Source organism: Ovis canadensis, chromosome 6 (assembly GCF_042477335.2).
Source record: "Ovis canadensis isolate MfBH-ARS-UI-01 breed Bighorn chromosome 6, ARS-UI_OviCan_v2, whole genome shotgun sequence".
NCBI lineage: Eukaryota > Metazoa > Chordata > Mammalia > Artiodactyla > Bovidae > Ovis > Ovis canadensis.
Window position 1 is genome coordinate 116,334,861 of NC_091250.1, and position 22,755 is coordinate 116,357,615.

General features: G+C 42.1%; 1 protein-coding gene and 1 pseudogene across 14 annotated transcripts in view; both read right to left on the minus strand.

Moving 5' to 3' along the window:
• Window positions 1–20,442, minus strand: part of WDFY3 (WD repeat and FYVE domain containing 3) — a 281,120-nt gene extending 260,678 nt beyond the window's left edge. For 7 of the 14 annotated variants that reach the window (XM_069594602.1, XM_069594596.1, XM_069594599.1 and 4 more), the window contains exon 1: window positions 19,751–20,442. The gene's annotated coding sequence lies outside the window, so the exon portion shown is untranslated. The remainder of the gene's footprint in view (window positions 1–19,750) is intronic. The other 7 variants (XM_069594598.1, XM_069594600.1, XM_069594604.1 and 4 more) reach the window with 3 other exon arrangements.
• On the minus strand, window positions 11,028–11,586 carry LOC138442706 (large ribosomal subunit protein eL21-like; annotated as a pseudogene).
• Window positions 20,443–22,755: the final 2,313 nt, after the last annotated feature.

The following is a 22,755-nucleotide window of genomic DNA, read 5'->3' on the forward strand; positions in this document are numbered from 1 at the left end:
TTTTCATTTTCATGCATTGGAGAAGGAAATGGCAACCCACTCCAGTGTTCTTGCCTGGAGAATCCCAGGGACAGGGGAGCCCGGTGGGCTGCCATCTATGGGATCGCACAGAGTCAGACACGACTGAAGCAACTTAGCAGCAGCAGCAGCAGCATGTTCATTTACAGAAAATTCATTGAGCCGTATACTTACAATTTCTTCACTTTTAGTATATACTTAAGGAATGTGTATTAGTTGCTCAGTTGTGTGCAGCTCTTTGCAACCCCATGGACTGTAGCCCACCAGGCTCCACAGAGAGGGAGATAGATACTGAAGGGCCCTTTGAAGGATGACAAAATCAGCAGCAGCTAGTAATTTAAAGATGATGTACATGGTCTGCAAATACTAAAAATTGGAAAATACACCCATACACTCCTGTTTAAGAGCCCGTCATAGCATCAGGGTCCTATCAGATGCTCAGGCATGAAACCTAAAATTAGCAAAGGGAAATAATATATATAAAGACTCTCTCCTGCAATTCCTCACTGCAAATCAACCTCTGAATTCTAGACATTTCAGATTAGGATACATTGTACTTGTTGTCAATTATAGCTGTAAATGGAAACTTTATGTTGATGAGATAAGCAAAGAGATTCAACTTTAGTATAATTACATTAAAAAACTAATTCCTGCAATGACTTTCAATAAAAACCTGAGTGTCAAATACATACACTGAAGATTTTTTTAAACATTACATGTACTTAAAAAATAAGCAACAGTGATTTACTGTATAGGACAGAGAACTATACTCAATATCTTATAATAACCTATAATGGAAAACAACCTGAAATATATATGAACACACATATAACTGAATCATTCTGCTGTATACCTGAAACTAACATAGCATTGTAAATCAACTACAGTGGTGGTTTAGTCACTAAGTCGTGTCTGACTCTTGCAACCCCATGGACTGTAGCTTCCCAGGCTCCTCTGTCCATGCGATTCTCCAGGCAAGAATAGTGGAGTGGGTTGCCATTTCCTTCTCTAGTGGATCTTCCAAACTCAGGAATTGAAACCGGGTCTCCCGCATTGCAGGCGGATTTTTTTTACCGACTGAGCTACAAAAGATTTAAATTCAACTGGCTTCCCTGATAGCTCAGTTGGTAAAGAATCTGCCTGCAATGCAGAAGACCCCAGTTTGATCCCTGGGTTGGGAAGATCCCCTGGAGAAAGGATAGGCTACCCACTCCAGTATTCTTGGGCTTCCCTTATGGCTCAGCTGGTAAATAATCTGCATGCAAGGCGGGAGATCTGGGTAATCTGATCCCTGGGTTGGAAAGATCCCCTGGAGGAGGGCATGGCTAAGCATTCCAGTATTCTTGCCTTGAGAAGTCCATGGACTGTATAGTCCAAGGGGTCATAGAGAGCTGGACACAACTGAGCGACTTTCACTTTCATACTTCAATTAAAAATGACATGTATATGCTTTTGTTGGCAGCACAAATAGCTTTATATGTAATTACTGTTTATTAACCCTTAATCATCCACAAATTATTTCTATCATTATAAGAAATAATAATATGCTGGCATTTTTCATATTAATAAAAATACACACTTTTTAGAATATAAAATGTCAAGTAGAACATATTTTTTGAAGCAAAACAATAACATTGCTCTCCACTCTTCCTGGGTGGGGAAGGTTCCCCTGGAGGAGGAAATGGCAACCCACTCCAGTATTGCCTGGAAAATTTAGCTGTGCTCTCCACTCTTCTTTTCTCTTAATCCAGGCCCCAAAGTTGATCATTAACAGGCCAGGACATGCTAGTGGTAAAGACACCACCTGCCAACACAGGAGATACAAGAAACGGGGGTTTGATCTCTGGGTCGGGAAGATCTCTGGGGTCAGAAATGGCAACTCACTCCTGTACTCTTGTCTGGAAAACCCTAGCAACAGAGGAACCTGGTGGGCTAGAGTCCATGGGGTCGCAAAGAGTCATGACTAAACATGCACGCTACTAGGATATTAGAATATACATGTTTTTTAGACATTTTCTCTTCCTCAAATGAGTACATGTAAATACACACACACACACACTTCATCACAAATACAGGCTATATGGCATTTTGGAATTCTATAAACCAAAATTTCAAAGTTTCTAAATGAGGCCTTTATGATCGAAGGACTATAAAACAAGAAATCAAAAGGGAAAAAGATCTCAGTCAAGTAAAACAAAAATAGGCTAAAATTTAATACAGCCATTGGATGTGACTTGAAATCTTGCTTAAATTTTGAGAACTCATAGAATATATTATTTCTGTAGCAGACACTTTTTAGAGTGACTAGAGAGCCTGCAATCCTTCCCTTTTCTATGCCATGATCAACGGCCTTGAAGAAAAACATCAGAGAAAAAACTAAGAGGGAGAGTCATGAAGGGAATGACTATTTGAATGAACCTCTCACAACAGGGCCACAGTCTAAAAACGTCCCTCACCAGAATTCTGCCAGTGCCAATGCAAACAAAAATGTAAAGCCTATTAATAATTGGGTGGGTAAGATGACCCTCATCACAGATCAGGTCACACTCCCTCTCCAGCCAGCCTAGTCCATGCTCAGAGATTTCATGAAAATAATCACAACCAGGTGGCAGGAGAAGCAGTTACGCAAGGGACCACGATGCTGACTCACTAAGACGGACCTCACTGCTCTACTGTCGAGAAGCCACTGGCGTGAGTCCCCCACAGGCACCACCTCTCCACAGGCACCCGGCTCCTTGGATTACAGACACAGTGATGGCTGACCCTCGCTGGAAGAGACAGCAGTTCTGAATCTGCCTCTGCCAGCACCACTACGTAGGAATAACCAACTGCATCCTATAAATCTCCTGGCTGGGGCTCAGTGGTAAAGAATCCGCCCGTCAATGCAGACGACACAGGTTCAATCCCTGGTCCTAGAAGATCCCACATGCCAGAGATCAACAAAACGCCACAACAACTGAGCCTGTGCTCTAAAGCCCTGGAGTTGCAACAAGAGAATCTACCATGATGAGAAGTCAGCACACCGCGAGAAGAGTAGCCCCCACTCACGGCAACTAGAAAAAGGCTCATGCAGCAACCAAGAGCCAGCACAGCTAAATTTTCCAGGCAATACTGGAGTGGGTTGCCATTTCCTCCTCCAGGGGAACCTTCCCCACCCAGGAACAGAACCTGCATCTATGTGTCTCCTGCACTGCAGTCAGATTCTTTATCACTGTGCCACCTCAGAAGCAAAAAGGACTATCTAAATAAAATAAACCACATGGCCTCTGATCCAGGAGTTCATTTCAAATGGCAATGGGTGGACACACAGGGCCTGTAAGTCTTATCAAGTAGGTATTTATTCAGACACAGCTGTCCCCACAGTAGGAAGCGATGCTTACACCTGGAAGTCTTATGTAATAGCTGCCAGAGCTAAAAGATTCTGAATCTGGGGTGCCGTCCTGCAGGATATAAAGTAGGCTATGAACCACCAACCAATATATGCCATCTCTCACCTCCAAAATATCCTGGAGGTAGCAACCAAACAGTAATAGTGGAGTGGTATCTTTTCTTCTTGCAAAGTTTTGCTTTTTGTCTTATGAACAAAAATTCTTTCTAAGTCTGCTGACCTAGAAGCTTTTTTTAATGTTTACTTTTACTTTATTTTACTTTACAATACTGTATTGGTTTTGCCATACATTGACATGAATCCGCCACGGGTGTACATGAGTTCCCAATCCTGAACCCCCCTCCCACCTCCCACCCCATATCATCTCTCTGGATCATCCTCGTGCACCAGCCCCAAGCATCCTGTATCCTGACCTAGAAGTTTTAATAACCAAGAAATACTTCTACCAGGAGACCAAAAAAAAGAAAAACACAAACTTTACTGCAAGCTGAACTTATCAAGTTCAGGGTGATTTCCTCATGACAGCAAAAAAAAAAAAAAACCAGCAAAAATGAAGGCTACAGGATGGGATAAGAATGATAGTCCATCAGCACTCCCGACAAAGGGGGCATGGGTTCAACCCCTGATTAGGAAACTAAGATCCTGCATGCCGCATGGTGTGGCCAAAAGATTTTTAAAATTAGATAAAAAAGAAGGACACTTCATGACTAACAAGGGGAAGAGTGGCTGCTACTCCACCTGTGGGGGCTGGAAAGACCATGAGGAGCACTCAGGGGAATCCACTGCAGCGTGTTCTGGAAGTGCTGTGTGGTGTTAAGGTTAGTGGAAGCTATCACAATCCCATCCAGTCAGAACCACCAGGAGCTCAGAGCCTTTCAGGAATTAGGGGCTGGGTCAGTGTGTGAGGAACAGAACGCTGATAAGCTGAGATGCTCGCACAAGGCATGAAATTGGAAGTGAAACAGGTTAGGGGGTCTGCACTGATGCAATATTAAGGACTCTAGCCACTATCACTTTATTAACTTCCTAATCCCTGGTGTTTGGTAAGTACCCGCCATCCTACCCTTTAAATGTATTTTCTTTTTGTGTCCTTTCCCCCAAACATGCACAGAGCAAGTTCACAGGAATTCAAGTTGTAAAATATCAAGAAAGAATCACCATGGAACCAGGGCAGCATGACATCACCCAGAATCGGCAGCCCTATGGCACTGTCTCTGGCGTGCATTTAGACTTTCTCTCATTTAGAGAAGTTGCCTCTGTGGATGGGATAAATAGGGTTATCTTGACATTTATACAAGCGGGGAGGGAAGGGAGGGGAAAGACCAGAGAAGGGAAAGGGGTAGTTAAGCTACTAACGGGTGACCTTCTAGACACCAGCTAGGAGGGCTGCCCGCCTTTTGACTTCCCCTTGGCAGGGGTCTGGAAAGAAGGTATAAAAACTGCTGCTGTTGCTAGGCTCCCAAGAGCTGCTCTGGTTTCTTCTGCTCAAGTCCCATTCATTCAATTCATTATTCAACTTCCAGTATGGTTCCAAAAGTACCTTTTAGTCCCCCTTAAGGTGGTATCAGCTGATTGAAACCCCCAAAACGCTACTACGACTTCTTCTAGCAAGTAAAAAGGTATGGAAGGTTCTCATTTTAACATCTAATGACCCTAACTGTACATTTTCCTTGCTTCCTCTTACCCTGCTCAAAAACTAAACAGAGTGTACTTTTGCCTTCAGAACTGTGACATTAGAACTCTCATGCCTAACACGCTTTTTCATATCCTCCTATGTTGCAAGAAAGTACATTTACCCCAAAGCTTCAGTCTGTTCGTTTTAGCACCAGTTCCCTGTTAAGACATTGCTCTCAAGTGTCAGCAGTTCTCTGCATCTCGTGATCCCACGCGAGTGCCAGCAAAGCAAAGTGAATGATTACTGATTAACAATGGAAATGAATTCTGTCCTTAAAAGATGGTATATAAAACAGAATATTTAAAAAAAAAAAAAAAAAAAGTCAAGCCGAGCCTGTTTCTGCTTCTCCTGTCACTTAAATCCTAGATCACCAATACAGACTTCTGACAGGAGATGCTTTAAGTTTCAGCCCTAATCCTCAATTCTGGATGGAGTCACTATTAACATTAACTCACCCCGCCTTTATACCCCGGACGAGATGACTGGGGTTCCGAGCTGCTTCTGGTTCCCACTGTGTTCTACTCTGGCCCTCTCTGCTGTTTCAGGCCTGTTTATCCCTTACTTACTGTAACTAGGCCTCTGACCTGACACTTCTGGAGATTCCCAGTCTGGCCCCTGTCTGGTCTCTTCCTAGGCCTGGGATGCCTACTTTCGATTACCAGTTCCAACCCCAAGGACTGACAACTGGCCATTATCTGTAGCCCAGTACCCAGAGACAGAATTCTCTGACAGCCAGTCATATAAGTATATGTACACATTTATGATATGAAGGCAGAAGGAGAAGAGGGCGAGAGCGGATGAGCTGGCTGGCTGGCATCACCAATTAAATGGACATGAACTTGGACAAACTCTGGGAGATGGTGAGGGACAAGGAAGCCTGGCATGCTCCAATCCACAGGGTCGAAAAAAGTCAGACATGACTTGGCAACTGAATAACACAATACATTTATGAACTTATTCATTCATTTTTCTCTCTCTCTCCGTCCCCCCTACAATTCCATGTGCTTCTTCACCTTGAATTTCCATTAACAACAGATCAAGAAGATTGCTTTCTGCCTGTTCTGTCCCTGACACAGGCTACCAAAGGGAACTCTTCCTCAACACCTGTAGCTTAGGTGGTGGTGGCGTTTAGTCACTAAGGTGTGTCCAACTCTTTTGCGACTCCATGGACTGTAGCCCACCAGGCTCCTCTGTCCATAGCATTCTCCAGGCAAGGATACTGGAGTGGGTTGCCATGTCTTTCTCCAGGGGATCTTCCTGCGCAGGGATCAAACCTGCATCCCCTGCATTGGCAGGCGGGTTCTATACACCGAGCCACCAGAGAAGCCCAAAACACCCTCTACTAGTCGATAAACACAAGGCAAAATGCATCTCACGTGATAGATTAATTTCATTTACTTCTAACTTTTCACCCGGCAAATTATTTTCCTCTACTCTAATTTTATACTATTAGAACACTTTTCTCAATCTAACACTATGCTTAACATCTATCTTTTAAAAATTCACTTCACTGCTTGTTTATGTTGGTAGAACTTCTCTATTTCAGGCATCTGGCCAATTTATCTTCTAAATTGCTGTTCATTGACATTTTCTAGTGAATTCAAGTCTCATGAGGAAAATAATAATGAAATTTAGCTTTAATTGTAACTCCAATAAGCCACAGCATTCTTTACTACTTTGCCATATTTAAACTTCTTTAAAAATAAAAACAGGGCTTTTAAAAAATTGATTTCTTAATGATAATAGCTGACAAAATGCAAATGTCTAACTCAAAACCTGTGCACAGTACTTACCTTTGCTTAGAAAAATAAGGTTAAAATTTTTCAAATACAAATCAGTATCACCACTATGGTATGAAAGAGCATTTCTAAACTTTAACAAAAATGCAAGAAGGCATACCCAGGTATGATTACTATCTATATCGCATACCTGTTGTTAAATAACAAGACCAAAGTAACAATTAGCTACTGGAATGCAACCCGTCTCCTTCCAGTAAAATAGCACTTGCTTAAGAGAACTTCACTGGACTGGAATGATGCTTTGTCAGATGACATTAGGATACGTGAAACAACTATTAACCACTGCACTGAAGTGGGTGTCAACAGCAGAGCAGGAAGAAGGAAGGCTAGAATATGGGGATCCTTTTAAAGATCTCTTAATAATACATGCATGCTTCAGTGTCTGACTCTTTACAGCTCTATGGACTGTAGCCCACCAGGCCCCTCTGTCCAAGGGATTCCCTAGGCCAGAATACTGGACTGGGTTGCCATTTCCTTCTCCAGGGGGATCTTACTGACCCAGGGATCGAAGCTGCGTCTCTTTATGTCTCCTGCATCACAGACAGGTTCTTTTCCACTAGTGCTACCTGGGAAGCCCTCTTAATACTGGCAACAGTCAATAACTGGCTCATTTCTGATGAATGTATTAGGCTAAAAAAAATTAAAGTGCATCTGAAAAAGGAATAAGCTTTGTAAGAAAGATATAACACTCCTAGCTGTGAATAGAGATCACTATAGTATTATCATCTCAGAAATGCTATTCAGCACACATTTCCCCCTTTCTGTTTCCCAACTACACAAGTGTGTGTTGGTGCTACAGTGGCCTAAAGGCCTTTCCAGCAGCTGCCATGTCTTGTCAGGCTTCTCCATACCCTCCTGAAAATATCAACACCTATGCCAGCGCGTGTGGTGGTTATGCAAGCTAACTCGAGCTGGGAATCACCGAACTTATTTACTCTGGTGACTCAGATTTTAGATCTAGGTCTCTGTGGGGAAGGAGGTGGAGAACACAACTGCATGTTATGACCCCATTCTTCATTAGTAATTATTGTATAACTAAAGCAAACTCAACGCTTTCTGCTTTTTCATAAAGTTTGACAAAGGGAGGAAATGTTCCAGGTTTGCCTAGGTACAGGTCAGCATCTGCTATACCAAGTGACCCTGGACAGAACAAGCGCCCTGTACAGGGAAGTGTTTTTTTTCTATTTTCTCTCTCCATGTTCCCCTGATGGCGTTCCCAACCCCTGCCTCCACCCCGCCCTCCCCACCACTGTCCTTTCTCTTCCTTCTCCAGCCTTCCTTTAAGCTTGCCACCAGTGAGATACCTCTTTAGCCACACTGAACTTCACAATGGCAAAATCCTCAATGCTATTTCACTCCAAGACAACAGAAATACTTTGAACACAGCCAGACATCAGAAATAATAAAACAGCAATACATCAGTTTTCATCTTGACCAAAGAGAGAACATCTAATTTATTTCAGAATGTAGCAAGTGAAATATATAAAGCACAACTGTCATCAATCCAACAGATCAAATTATCCTTAAAAGAATATAAGCTATAGAAGTCATTTAGTACAACTTTCATGGTGACCTAGTTATAAAAAGCTTCAGGAGCAAAACAAAGGCTTTCATGTGTTTTGACTATCCCTATCCCTTCTCCTCATTTCTTAAATAATAAATTCAGGTGAATTTTTTCCCAAGAGACCTCATCTGACTCATCAATGGTGAAATCAGTTGATTTTATTACTTTCTTTAATTCTGAAGTAAATCTCACAGGATTCACCAAGGAAATTCAATCAATTCCCCTGATATTCAGATCAAACCTCATCTTAGGGTTATCTGAATCATTTCAACTACAAGTAATCTTTCTACTGGCTAAGTATCCACAGAACTTCTGTACCCCTCAGACAGACTAACTGTATACTGTTCAAACATTTATGTGTTTATCTTATCATCATATTATAAAGTTATTGACAGCATAAGTATCCATGTCTTAAACATTCATGCAAATACCAGGGCACCCAGGACAGCAAACAATAAAACATTTAATAAGTAATTATGAAAAAAAGTATACAATTATTAATAAACACTACAGCATCATCTGAGAACCTATTTACAGTGTATTATTTTGGGAAAGAAGAACTAGGTTCCCAGAGCAAGTTGAATCCTTTATATTTGGATTAACTTAGTCACTAGAGGCATCACACAAATAAATCAGGCTGAATAAAATTATTAGGCAATCAACACACAATGATATTTCTAAAAATAACTGAGTTTATTTCTATTTCATACTTGTTTACTTAACTGTGGCATATATCATCTAAATCACTGTGTTTTAATGAGCAGTGTGCCACAGGAAAAGAACTTGGGCTTTCGAGTCAGAGAGATTCAGGCTTTAATCAAGAAGATCTGATTATGAATTTACTGAGGGATTTCTAGGACAAAGAGAATAAAGAAACATAATAAAACATATATTATCATTCTTTCACTTGATAATGAATAGTCTTAGAATTCCTAGGAGTGACAGTAAACATTTATTTTCTTAAGACTTACATCATTTTCTGACAACATGCTTATTACCTAACTACATTCATTCACTCAGTGCATACTGAAGGCCAATTACATGCCAGTGTGTGTGTATTTAGAGAGAGAATAAAATTTGCTGAAATATATTATACAATAATGTGTGGTAATGTTCTACAGCTGTTTATTCAACTATACTAAGAACATCCCTTCTATTTCTGAAATCTCCTCTGTATTCAACAAAATGATAGCAGGTAGTTAATAAATACCATCCCTTGACTAACTGCCCAGTACTTCTTTCTTTACTACTCTATTACTTGGTAAGAATGAAAGTTTCCAGTAAGCAAATATAGTAGTGATTAGATTTTAAAAAGCCAGGCCACTTTATAAGATCTGGGGGTATTTTGGAATTTTACTGAGAGTCTTTGAGGTATCAGACATTGCCAATGGTAGTTAAGTCATATTTGTGAAGAATAGGTATTTTCATAAACTAGGTACAACACTTTGTAACTATGTCTATATAATCAGGCCAAGTCATTGTTATTCATATCCTCTATGCCTTATGAAATTTTTCCTTATGAAAATTTTTTGTTCACATGATGACCTATTACTTTCTATGGAGAATAAGTTAAATAAAAACTGACAAATCCATTAAAAAAAAAAAAAAAAAGCCCAGCCAAAAGGAATTAAGAAGAATGACATGTGATTGATTTTATCTGACTAGAGCCAGGGCTGTGAATGACCTACTTGGTTGAAAATAATCAGCCATTTGCCTAGTTACCGGTTGTTCTTTTTATAGAAAATTCAAGGAAAAAATTCCCTGGATTCTGCTGCCTATGTAAACAAAGCCCAGAACCTAACCTGTTCACTGCCTGAGGAATGAATATCACAATATCAACATTCTTATATTTGTCAACATTTTAAGAATAGCAAAATCACTGTGATTTTAGTAATGAAATTCAAATAAGTACTGTACTGTACTCACATAAGATATAACCAGTGGCCGAGAGTGACAGGTGAAGAGTGTGTGGGGCTCTACTATTTCCCCAACTTCCTGAGTTTATTTCTTCAAAATAAAATATGCGTGGGTATATATGTTTATATAATATACATACCAGTAAGGTAATGCAAATTAAATAAATGTTAGAGAAATTAAAACAGTAAGGTGCCCATCCAAACTCAAACACTCAAAATGTACTAAGAAATTTGGAAATTTTGAGAAGATACCTGTAAGATTCTTTTACAGTATTGAGTCCCATAGACAATACTTAATCACCTCCTAAATTATATGATTGATAAAGCAAAATGTATGTGTATGGATGCATTACCTAGAGCAAGGCAATAAAACGAAAAGATTCTGTGCAAATAAATTAGTTGCCACCCCCGACAAGATTCTGTGCAAATAAATTAGTTGCCACCCCCGACACCTGGAAGGAAAAAAAGGTACAAAATAATTTTGGCATGACTTTCTAACATCAGATAATGACTGTGTATCATATTCCTATTTTTTTTAAAATAATATCTGGCAGTTTATTAAAAAATACTGAACAACAAACTATCTTACACCTTTCAGGAAGAAAAAACACTAAATTTGAAAAGACATTACCCACTGAATTTGGACACAACAACTCTACTCAAGAGAAACATTTGTACAGTCCAGGTCTTTATTTTTACACCCATCAGGCCATGAATTCATAGGGGATGGGCTCCAACAGTTCGGGTTCCTTTCCATTGGTCCTCACAAAATGTGCTTCTCTAGGTTGAGCAGGCTGGCGCTTCAGCTGAACCCAAGTCCCTTTCTCTTTGGCTTCCTTCTTTTTCTGATCATTTTCCTTCACACGTTTCAGGAAGCTATCTCGGCTCTTAGAGTGCTTAATATGCTCAATACACATATTAATTCTCTTGGCAAGAATCGTGCCCTTAACTTGTTTGTTTACAATGATGCCAACAGCATGCTGGGTAACATTGTAGACTCTCCCAGTTTTGCCATGGTAACATTTGTGGGGCATTCCTTTTAACAGTACCCATTCCCTTGATATCTACAATATCACCCTTTCTGTAGATTCACATGTACGTGGCCAAAGGAACAACTCCATGTTTTCTGAAAGGCCTGGAGAACATGTATCGGGTGCCCCACCTCTTTCCCTTTGTGTTGGTCATCTTGGCGAATCACTGGAAGATGGCGGTTCCGGCCGAAAAGCCATATTCCTATTTTTCTTAGGCTGTTGCTGCTGCTAAGTCGCTTCAGTTGTGTCCGACTCTGTGCGACCCCATCATCGGAAGCCCACCAGGCTCCCCCATCCCTGGGATTCTCCAGGCAAGAACACTGGAGTGGGTTCACATTTCCTTCTCCAATGCATAAAAGTGAAAAGTGAAAGTGAAGATGCTCAGTTGTGTCCGACTCTTAGCAACCACATGGACTGCAGCCTGCCAGGCTCCTCCTTCCATGGGATTTTCCAGGCAAGAGTACTGGAGTGGGGTGCCATTGATTAACTGGCCTCTTTGAAGACCACACTGGCTGGAGAACAGAGGGACATAGCTAGGAAGAAACATTATACAGGAAGAGGAAGCTGGGCCTGGCAGATTCATCAAGTGCTGAGGATATACCTATTACACATGTCAAAATATCAGAATGTAACATGATGATTCTCACAACACTGGTACCAAGGGTTTAAGAAACAAGGAAAGTTAAAGAAGTGTCAGAACTCAATGATCACTGTTATCTAAGGGACCTGCAGTAATGAGGGCTGCCAACAGATGAAGAACCAAACAGCACAGCAACAGCTTCCTGATGGCCCAGTGGTTAAGAATCCGCCTTCCAGTGCAGTTCAATGCCTGCTCAAGGATCTAAGATCCTATATGCCTCAGGGCAACAAGCCAAGAGGCACAGAAAAGATCCCGCATCAGATCACTGGGGAGCCCACATACCGCAACTAAGACCTGATGAGGCCAAATAAATAAATACACATTATTTTTTAAAAAGAGGCCAAGGCAGAATAGGAATTCAAATCTCTTAATTTGGGGGCCTTGGAAGTACCATTGTAAATAAGCACTTATCTTTTATAAGTAGTAACAACAAATACTTTAAAGGGATTAGGCGACACACAAAAGAATCAAACAACCATGATTAGTTTATTAAAAAAAAAAAAAGTCCTGGTTCACTGGCCTTTTAAACTCCACCATCTATCAGTAGTGCTTTAAATCCATTGTGGCTTCACATGTGTCTAGTTGACTCAAAGTTACTAATCTGGACCTGAAGTCTTATCAAGACCCATAAGTACAGTACTGCCTAGGTCTCTTTACTGAGGAGGGATTCTGTTTTCAACAGTAGATACTTAGGAGTATCTGCTATTGAGTTGGCATAATGATAAAAAGGGTTGCCGCAGTACAAGTCTCAAGTTTGCTCAGGTACAAAAGCATCTGATCATAAAACAATGTATATTGAACTTAAAATAACTAACTGCATTAACTCTGTACCAAGTCATACTCTCTGGGGAGGGAAATGGCAACCCACTCTAGCATTTTTGCCTGGGAAATTGCATGGATAGAAGAGCCTGGCGGGCTACAGTCCATGAGGTTGCAAAGGGTCGGACACGACTGAGCAACTTAGCACAGCAAGTCATACTCGAATATACTACACACGAATAGATGCAGGGGACAAAATTTTCTTTTTAATAAAGAAAATTAATGGGAAAGAAACAAATTTAAGTTGTTAATAATTTTCTTTTAAGGAAACCAATGTGCAAATTTAATACTCATATCATTCCACTGCTGCTGCTGCTAAGTCGCTTCAGTCGTGTTCGACTATGTGTGACCCCATAGATGGCAGCCCACCAGGCTCCCCCGTCCCAGGGATCCTCCAGGTAAGAACACTGGAGTGGGTTGCCATTTTCTAGAGAAGTAAAACCAAGGCCCAACTCATAAATAACCATTAAAACAGCAACAAAAAAACCCAAACCAAATTTCAGCACTTACTGAAATCACAGTGTAGTTGATCAAAATACAAACAGTATCCCCATTAACTGGGCTAAGATACACAAAATATTTCATATATTAAACAAAAAAAATACAGGGCATATTATCACTAGACTTGCCACGATAGATTACAACACTATGATGATCAATAATCCAATATTTATGATCTTTTACACACACAAAAATCTATGAAGTGAAGTGAGGTGAAAGTTGCTCAGCCAAGTCCAACTCTTTGTGACCCCATGGACTATACAGTCCATGGAATTCTCCAGACCAGAATACTGAATAGAGAAGGTAGCCTTTCCCTTCTCCAGGGGTTCTTCCCAAATCAGGGATCAAACCCAGGTCTCCCACATTGCAGGCGGATTCTTTATCAGCTAAGCCACAAGGGAAGCCCAAGTACACAATAATTTTTTGGCTTAACAAAAAAAGGAAGAAAAATGACTCATATCACTAAAAGACATTACTTTAAATTTTCTTCCTCAAGTCTTGCAGCTTCTGCAGATACAATACCTATCATCTCCCATTGTCCCTCTCCTGCAGGTTCAAAGACATGCAGGAGTATCAGACAGAACAAGGAATCCTGAGATGTAAGGATGGAGATATTTGGAGTTATCAATACCATTAACAATTGCATGTTTAAGATGCCATATGCAGGCCACAGCTAAGACCAGACTCAGCTAAAACAAACAAAAAAGATTAACGTAGATGTTTCAGAGTTGAGGGTCTCTGTTCTGGAGCCTGACATTTCTATAAACTCAGTACAAAACCCCAAAGCTCTACATCCATCCAGTCAGGTAAATATAGCAAACATAACTGCCTGTTCAACCAAATAAAACACACTACAAAATATCATTGACTTTATTTCTGATACTACTTTTTTCACACTCTGCAAGGCTCCTGCTTCAGTTGTTTATAGAAGTGATATTCTAGACCTTGTGTCTTGTTTATTAAATAATCAGTGTCTTGCTTATTAAAGATCTGGGGGCCCAGTAATAAAGTAATCTCAAAAATTCTCACTAAAGAAAGGAAAACAGAAGTGTGAATGTTTTCATTCTACATTAGAATGAACCAAAACACTGTACAAGGAACCCTATCTATTTAGCTTGGAGAGAAATCGTCTACATTGCTTTACTATTACATTTGTTTCGAAGGAATGAACGAGTGAATTTCCTATGTATTTGGCACTTCTTGAGCATGCAATCAGAGGAAGGATAAGACCATAGGGAAACATGCTAAGGGATTTGGAGGAAGTCTGCCCATGGGCTTATAGGAAGAGAGGAAAAAGCCAGCAGAGGCTAGCACACGGATGTGCACTCAAGCATTCACCAAGTATTTACTGAGCACCTATTATGCACAGCTCACTGCCCCAGCACTAAATGTACAGTGGTCAGCAAAACAGAATCCACCTCCACATGAGCAATACTGTTGGATATCTCCTATCCAGTTTTCAATGATTAACCCCATTTTCAGCAATTCCATAATTCAGCAGGCATTCATCTAATGAAACAGGAATTCAGAGGTTTAAAAGAAAAATCTAAGATCTCCATCTAGGGGGAGAAGATAAAGACAAATAAAGCAGCTTTTAAGTAGAGGTATGATAAAGGGTGCCAAGGGGACCCACAGGGGAGGGCCGATCATGTACCATTCCTGGACAAGGACCAGCTTGCAGGCAGGAGAGGGTGGCACACCATAAGAACTTCAAGCAGGAGACAACACTTCTCTGTTCACACACTGGACACACTTCAGGCTCAAACTCACCGAGAGCAGAAGTCAGAGTCCTTAGAGTACTGGCCTACGCGGTCTGTGGGCCTCCACCACCCTGACCTCAGCTCTCACCTCCCTCCAGCCAACCCGACTGTTCTCCCAACACTTCAACATCCTCCTGCTTCAGAGCCTCAGCACCTGCTATTCCCCCAGCTCTAAAACTCTCACTCCATTAAATGCATCAAGTCTCTGCTCAAAAGTCACCTTAAGGGAGGGTAATGCACATCATAATGTTACTTGAAACTCAGCTTTCTAAAGACTGAAGTCATGCTACAATTATTCATGGGTTCATGCTCCTTACAACACCTGGGATGACGTCAGAGACCACATGTTTAAATTATTTCAGTCTACTATTTTCCCTTTAAGTCCAGCTAAAAATTGAAGAAATGCTTTATGATTATTTTGAGGATTTTTAACCCTAAATTTTCCTTAAAGAAACAAAACTTCACCTAGTTTTTTTAAAGTCACATTTTAAAAAATGTTACGGGTTAAGTATTAGAATTCTCCAGTGATGGTTTCATTATAAAAGCTTTTTAAAAAAAAAATTTATTAAAAAAAAACTCATTTATTTACTTATATGGCTGCACTGGGTCTTAGTTGTGGCACGTGGGAACCAACTTTCTAACCAGGGCCCTTGTTATTGGGAGCGCAGAGTCCCAGCCACTGGACTTTTATAAGGAAAAGTCCCTATAAAAGGAATTTTAATACATGAAAGCCAACTGTACAATAAGAAACTCAAAGAAACAGCCTTAAAGTGTTACCGCCTTCATATTGAGAACGTGACTGATGACCAAGCCAAAAAATTATTTAGCAGTATCTGTCACAAACTTTCTATATTGGTTCAAATGCTGCGGAAAGTAAGAATTAAAAAGTCGAAACCATTAAAGGAGACCTTTACACATATAACAAAACAGCTAAAATTTCAATAACTGACAATACTAAATGCCAACAAGGGTACAGAAATAACCAAAATTCTCTTACATTGACACAGATAGGAATTCAAAACAGTATAGTCATTTTGGAAAACAGTTTGGCAGTTCAATATGAAGTAACTAATATTGATAAAATATACAGTTTCATAGGACCCAGTAATCCCATTCCTAGGTGCATCTCAAGAAAACTGAAAACATTTCTCCTGTCCATAGACCTGTTCATAAAGGTTTATAGCAGCTTTATTCATAACTGTCCAAAACTGGGAACAACTTAAATGTCTAACTCATGAATGAATGAACAAACTGTGGTACCTTATTGTAATGGAGAGGGACTCAACAACACAAAAGAACAAATTTAGTGGTGTGCTGGGGCCGACTGGTACAGCTTAGGACAGCCTACTGTTAAATTTTCAGTTTTACAAGCTGATTTAGGTAGCTCAATGTGGGCCAAGATGAGCATGTTTACACTGCAATAATTAGCAGATGCTACCAATCTGGGATTTTTTTCCTTTGGAGGACAGGTTGTTACAAGTTTATCAGCATTCCATTGATGAAACTACTGACACAAGAAACAACTTAATGAATATCCAAAGTATTGCGATAAATGAAAGACATCAAGACTACATACTGTATGATTTCATTTCTGTTATATAGACATAAATTTCTTGTCTACAAAGACAAGATAACAGGGATATTACTTAGATTAACAATTAGCAGGGGCTAGAGGTAGAGGGCGGAGAAGGTAATGGCAACCCACTCCAGTACTCTTGCCTGGAAAATCCCATGGACAGAGGAGCCTGGTGGGCTGCCGTCTACGGGGTCGCACAGTGTCGGACACGACTGAAGCGACTTAGCAGCAGCGGCAGAGGCAGAGGGACCCACTCCAGTCTTCTTGCCTGGAGAAGCCCAGGGACGGTGGAGCCTGGTGGGCTGCCATCTATGGGGTCCCACAGAGTCAGACACGACTGAAGTGACTTAGCATCAGCAGAGGCAGAGGGAAAGGATTCACTACAAAGGGGCAGGGGAGAACTGCTTGGAGTGATAGAAATGTTTCATATGTTGATTGTGGTGGTGATGAGCCAACTGTATATGTCTGCCAAGACTTTTCACCACATATAAATTAATCTCAAAAACCTGACTACAAAAAAAAATGTAGGAATAGGAGTTATTTATCTATTAATCCTTTAATGGATGACAAATGATACAAAGGAAGAACTGGAAACTAATCTGTTGAAATATCAAGAAGGCAGATTTTAACTCACATAAACAGAAAAAATACTTCAAAACATTTTTGAAAACGTGAACTTGTGGTCACAGGAAGTATTAAAAACAGAGTCTGGATAATCCTGCCAAAGACACAGTAGAAATGGCCCTACTTTGAGTGTCATTTCAGACTAGTACTATTAAGAGAGGTTAGTATCACTAAGGTCTATTCCTACGCAGAGTCAGAGGCTCTAAAACTCCATAGTATTTTGTGTTATGATAACAGCAGATCCACTTTTCTATGGTAGTCAAGCATCAAATACTAATTTTAACATCAAGCAAATGCTATCATTGACATAGAGAGGAGTACAGCCTTATTATTAGGAGTGCTGGCTCTGGTGTTATAGTCTGGGCTGAACTGTTGGCCCACCAGTTGGCTGTCACTTTGATTGAACAAGCATCTCTCAGTATCTATTTCCACATCTGTGAAATGGGATTAACATTTTCCTAAGGCTTCAGTAAGAATGCAGGAAAAAAGACTTCTATGAGCTAAATCCTCAATAACAAGCATTTCTTAGACATAACTGGAAGGGAAAGATAACAAATGATCAAATCTAATCCTAAGATTTTTAATTTTCCAAATACAGATTTATTCTTTAATTATATATCCAGTGGCTTATAATTTTTTGCAGAGCCAGATCTTTTTGAAAATGTGTTGACTCTGGACTCTTTACCCAGGAAAAAATGCAAATATATGCTACATTCTGCATATGATTTCCAAGGATTCAAGGACTTTCTAGAGCACATGCATGAAATTGAAAATGCCTGATGTAAACTCTTAAAATTGCAACGCTGAGTAGTGGAATTTAAGAATCGTCAAAGGAGAGAACCCAAATAATACTGAAATAGTACACTGTCATTAACTCTTAAAAAAGAAAGAAAAAGATTCTGCAAGTAAGACCAGAACATCATGTTTGTAATTCATATCTCCTTTTTACAGAAATTTTAAACTAGAAGCATAATATTTTTTACATGAATCAATATAAACTCGTAAAAAGACACTAGTAGTAGAAACCTACCAGCAGAAGAATGAAAGGTTCCAAGCATTAACATGCACCACTGATGTTCAAATACTGTAGGAAGGGTTCCCAAATCAATCTAATACAATATGTATTTTTAAATATCTTTTAGAGAAATCAAACTAATTCCTATGCTTAGAGTCCCATGTTCACGTTAAAGTTTTATTTTCAAATCAGATTTATATTTTTCTTGACCTAAGCACTACTAGCACATCAAGCTTTTTTTTGTTTTTTAATCAACATATTTTTGGTCCTGTTTTATGTTGTTTTGTCACACCGTCTGATGGTGGAAACTGTTCCAAACCTGCTATCAAGTAATTTCAACCTGGAAATCTGCTGCTATCTCAAAGCAAAAGGTTTTTTTTTCTTTCTTTCTTTTTTTAATTGTTTGGTTTTCAGACAACAGAAGCCACTTGGCACTAACCAACTCATGCCCATCACGGAACAAAAAATAGTTTTTCGTATGCAGCAGCACCATTTTCCCACAGGAAACAACCATTTTTAAGGCACTGGAAGTACAGACAAGGGTTCACATATAGTAAACATCCTTTCAATCGGTTTTATCAGATTATTTCAGAAAAAGGAAAACCTAATAGCGTGGATTTCGGAATTCAATGAAAAAAAAAAAAATCAATGAAACGCTGCCCCTGAAGATCAAACACTGACCAGGTCTGCTAAATGGCTTTTGGTCGAAAAGCTCACAACTGCTATTTAAAGCCCACCGTAACCGTGAATGTTTGCGATGCCACTGCATCCCCGGTACAAGAGGGAAAAAAAAAAAAAGGCAAACACGCTCCGCGGGAGCATCTCCAGTTGCTTGCACAAACGAAGGTTTCCAGCACAGGGCGTGGGGGTTTGGCGGGGGGGGGGGGGGGGGGGGAGCAGGGCTGGAAAATAAGCCAGGAGAGGCCCGCAGCCGCGGAGACAGCGCCCGAGGGATGGAGGCCTCGCCCGGCAGTGCCCGGGGCGGGGGGGGAGGGGGGTGGGCTCCGCGAGCTGAGACCCCGCGGGGTCTGCCGGAGGGGCGCCGGATCGGTCCGGATCCCTGGACCGCCAGGTTACGCCCCCACTGCTTAAACGCGGTAACGTCCAGCCTTCGCCTCCCCCACCCCCCGAAACACCCCCAGCATCGCTCCCCACCGCCCGCAGCCCTTGACCCCGACGCCGACAGGACCACGACGGCGCCCTCTCCAGGCCGCGGTGGAGGACACAGGCCAGGCCGCCAGCCCCGCAGCGGCGGCGGCGGCCCCGGGGCAGCGCGATCCCGGGGGAGGATGGCAGCTGGGCCGCGGCCTGTCCCCCCGCCGCCCCCAGGGGCAGCGTGCGCAGGGCCGCGAGTGGGCAGCGCCTCCGCCCCGCACGAACAAAGCGGCCGCGGCGCGCGGGGCGGGGGGCCGGGGGGCACTCACCGGACGGCGGGTGGGCGCGGGCTGGCCCGGCCGGGAGCGGGGACCGTGGCGGGCCGGGGGGCGCGCTGGTGGCGGGCCGGGGGGCGCGCTGGCGACGGGGAGGGGGCGGCGGGCGCGGCGTCCACGGCGGGGCCCGGGAGCCCCACGGCGCGGAGGGAAGATGGGGCTGCGGGCTGCGATCGAGGCTGCGGCCGCGGGGTGCGGGAGCCGGTCGGCCGGGGCCGTGCAGCGAGCGGCGCTAGGCGGCCGGGGCAGCGACGCCGCCGCCACCGCCTCCTCTGCCTTCTCCGGCCCCACTCCCTGCTCCCCCGCGTCGTCCTCCTCCTCCTCGCTGGGTCCCCGCCGCCGCCGCCGCCGCCGCCTCAGCCTCGGCGCTTCTCGGGCTTCTTCTCTCCATCAAGGCCGGGCCGCCCCGCAGGGACCATCCCGGGAAGTGAGGGGCTGTTGCCGTTCCCCGCAGCGGTTGGTGGCCATCTTTAATCCTCCTCCTTTCTCCACCTCCCGCTGCTGCCTGACTGACTGACTGACTCTGGATCCTCCTCTTTCCCCTCCTGCTCCTCCTACTGAGCCGGCCGCAGAAATTGCAGCGGCTCCTTCCTCTGAACCCTCCTGCCTTTCCTTCCTCTTTCCCGACTTCCTTCCCTTCCCTCGGCTTCCCGCTTTCCCCCTCCTCACTCTGACCAGCTGGCTTCGTCTCCCCCTTTTGCTGGCAGCGGGCGCTCGACTCTCTCAGCCTGACTTTGCCCTCCCCCCTCTTTTTCACTCTGGTCCCTCTCCCCTCAGCCTTCCCTTTCCAGAGGCACACACCCCAGCTTCCTTCCTTCCCCACGTCCTGCCCGCAGCCAGCGACTCCCGTTCCTCTCTCGCAGCCCCTGCCCCTCGCCGGCGGTGCGCTCCCTCCCCACCTCCCGCCTCGGTCCCAATTTCTCAAAAAGACTCAGCTGAGAAAGGACAGCTGGGCGCTGCTCTCCTTAACCCTACACCCATTTGCTGGATGCTGTCAGACGGACGGCAGGCTGCGTTAATTTTACTCTCGCTGGAGTACAAAAGGACTGCCCACGCTAAGCTGTTTTACTAGGCAGCTTTGAAACTCCTGGAGGCTGTGGTGTTTGGGCTTCGACCCCTTAGAGGACAGAGGAATTCAAGACCCCGATCTCAGTTGCCTTCCTTCAGTGACCTTGAACTGGTCGCCTTAAGATTTTAGGGTTATTTTTCCCCTTCCTCTAAAGGGCATCATGGATACCTTTGCAGTCCTAACATACACAGTGTTTAGACCCAATTAGCACGTTTTGGTAAACCTTAGAACTGCTAAGCGATTATCAGTTTGCCCCTCTGTGTTTGGTTGCTAATCAACCCAGTGGACAGTGTGGGGCATACTTTACTGGCAGTGGAGACAAACTGAGTCAGCAATTCTGAGTGGACAGGCTTAGAGAGGGGAAGTGGTCACCTCATCGTTCTAATGACAAACTTGTTTTTCCTAACACTGCAATCTACAGAAGCTTGTGAATTTCCTCTACTAAAGATGAAGCAAGCTGGACTTGCTGTTTGCTTCTGTTTAGCCACTTGGCATTTGGCAAATTGGACCCATTTGTAAGGATTCACTCACAGATTACTTCAAGATTCAGCACTGTTGACAAATACAAGGGATATTAAATGTGAGCATTTGGGGGTGGGGGTGGGGGTGGGGTCACAGTGACTATCCAAAAAAAAAAGCACCTTGCCCTTTCCCAATAAGACGATGAGGTGTATTCAAAGGTTATTCCCTTCAATAGGCCAATTACAGGGGAAAATGTTTTTAAATATAGTTTTATAATTTAAAGTGATTTTTTAAAATTCAAATGTCACGTTATTATAAAAATGTGTTTCAAACTGAAAAGATGGTGCCAAAACAAATCTAAAAATAAATTTTAATAAAAAATATTGGTATGCTTTGGGAGGTGGAGTTCTAATCTTCCTTGATCTTTACAGAGTAACTGGTACCTTGTTAGATTTCAGATTTCAGTTGCCATCTTTCAGTACTAGTAATTCTCCTATTTGAAATCAACAACGTGTATAAGCATGTAAAACTTTTAAACCCAAGTAAAGTCTTTGAGACATCTTCCCATAATACAGTTTAGAATAAATTATTGAAAACAAAGCACCTACATTTTGTAAGGTGATATGTGTATGTGTGTGTTTTCTTTTTTGGTCTTTAGGTGTTTATTTAGATTTTGTGTTTCTCCAGTCTATTACTAGACAAAATTACTACAAAATTCTTGATTATTTCCTTATGAGTGACTGTTTTTAGACAATAAAATGGATAACATGAACATTGATTAAGAAAGACAGTTGTCTTAAACATGAGACCTGCATGCATTTTAAAAGGATTTTCAGTTATATAGAAGGTTTCAGGGAACTTATCAGATTTTATTCACACTGATAAGTTACATTCATTTACACTTCAATTATAAGCATTTTTCTGTTGAAGAAAATACACGGCAATGATGTGTATGGATAGTATACAAATACACCCCTTGTTAATGTCTTACAAACAAAATCTCACAAAGGTTTTTCACTGATAGAAAATAAATACTGACAGAAAGATAAAATCTTGAAAAAAGTGATAAAAATGTAGCAAGTTTTCTCCACTTTTACTGAAGCCATATAAACATAAGCTCTGAATTAACGGGGATAGTGCCCAGGAAAAATCAGGCCCTTCATATTTACTTTTTTGCAGCTCTGTTTCAAATCCGTCATCATTACAGCCCTTACCTTCTTTAGTCTTTGTTGCTGGCTAATAGTTTCTCTGTCATCTTAGGGTTTGGTAACAAAAAAAAAAGGTCAGATCAGGTTCTCCGGCAACATGGCTATTGTTGCACATGTATTCACTCTCAGATAAACTCAAGGTCTTCTATAAAACAAAGAATTGTATTAAAGTCGGGGAAACCCTTTGTGCAGAGGCCAGATGGAAGGAGATCGAGGCATGTGCAGCAAAGTCCTCTGGGAATAGAGCAAACACGAAGGGC